The 1402-nt window shown below is 35.9% G+C and overlaps 1 protein-coding gene across 1 annotated transcript in view; it reads right to left on the reverse strand.

Annotated features, from left to right (window-relative positions):
- LOC102846312 (3-hydroxyisobutyrate dehydrogenase, mitochondrial-like) overlaps nucleotides 1-1402 on the reverse strand; it is a 184545-nt gene that overhangs the window by 100220 nt on the left and 82923 nt on the right. The gene's annotated exons all lie outside the window — the stretch shown is intronic.

Genomic DNA, 1402 nt, shown 5'->3' on the forward strand with positions numbered 1-1402 from the left:
GCAAGGGTATCAATAAGTAATCTCCTATGCTGTTGGAAGAAATACAAACTTATGTGACAAAAACTGACCATATCTTTTAAAACTTTAAATACACACATACTCTTTGGCCAAGTAATACCGTTTCTTTTAATTTGTCCCTCTGAGGTATTTATACAGACATATAAAGATCCATATTTGAGAATATTCAGAGCAGCTTTTTTATTATTAACTGTTTAGGTAGCATTGATGGCCTAGTGGCAAGAAGCTGCGTTGCAATCCCAAAGGCATGCAGCTCGACGCCACCAGCTGCTCCACAGAAGGATGGGCAATCTCCTCCTGTGCAATTAACTGCCTCTGAAAATCTGCTGGAGGGTCAGCTGTGGGTCGGTTGGGACTACAGTACTCAACAACATTAACTGTTTATTGTGATCTGAATGAAAGTGTACACATTGGTTTTCTGGTCAATAATTCACACACCAAAAGACAACAAACAACCTAGAGTCTGTTTGCACATTAGAACATTATGTAGTAATTTAAAAGTACAAAGTAGTATATTATATACTAATATATAATATATTATATACCAGTTACATGAAACAACAGAAAGACTAATTCCTAGCTGTCATACTGGCTTTTCTTGTTCCAAATTACTGAAGGTAGGAATATATAAAAGTAGGAATCTGAAAAATATACAAGATAAACCACAACATTAGGTAAAACTAATTGATGTTATGCTGTCCAGCCAGAACCAACTCATAACTGACCCTCTACTGGGTTTTCAGAGACTGTAAATCACAAAACAGGAGACTGCTCATCTTTCTATGAAGGGTCACCTGATGGATTCGAACCATTTGCCTTTAGGTTAGCAGCACAATCCCAACCCATCAGACCACAGAGCTGCCTAAAAGCTATTGTTTTTGTTATTGTTGACTGCCGTCAAGTTGAGCACAATCAATAGTTACCCTTTGAACAAAAGACCTGAAGTCTTACTATAACTGCATAAATAATTACCATGATATTACTTACTAGTCAAATCAGATTTCTACTTTAAAAATGGCTTGAAAGAGGGAAATACCTCTTAAATATCAGAAATATGCACCAAGAATCATTTTCAGGTGTAAATTCTTTTTAGAAAGCTATGTTTATGAGTGTAGAACCTTATCAGAGAATAAAGACTGCATTCTCTGAATTTGAAATAATTTTTCTGTGAATACAATGTGGTGAGTGATAGGATAATATCCATATGCATACAAGGAAGTCCAGTGAATACCATTATCATTCAAATATATGCACCAACAACTAGAGCCAAAGAGGAGGAAATGGAAGATTTCTACCAACTTTTGCAGTCAGAAGTTGATCAAACATGCAATCAAAATGCATTGATAATAATGGGCGACTGGAACGCAAAAGTTGGGAACAGAGA

The sequence above is a fragment of the Elephantulus edwardii genome, unplaced genomic scaffold, assembly GCF_000299155.1.
Source record: "Elephantulus edwardii isolate Elephantulus edwardi_28Jun2011 unplaced genomic scaffold, EleEdw1.0 scaffold00182, whole genome shotgun sequence".
Classification (NCBI taxonomy): Eukaryota; Metazoa; Chordata; class Mammalia; order Macroscelidea; family Macroscelididae; genus Elephantulus; species Elephantulus edwardii.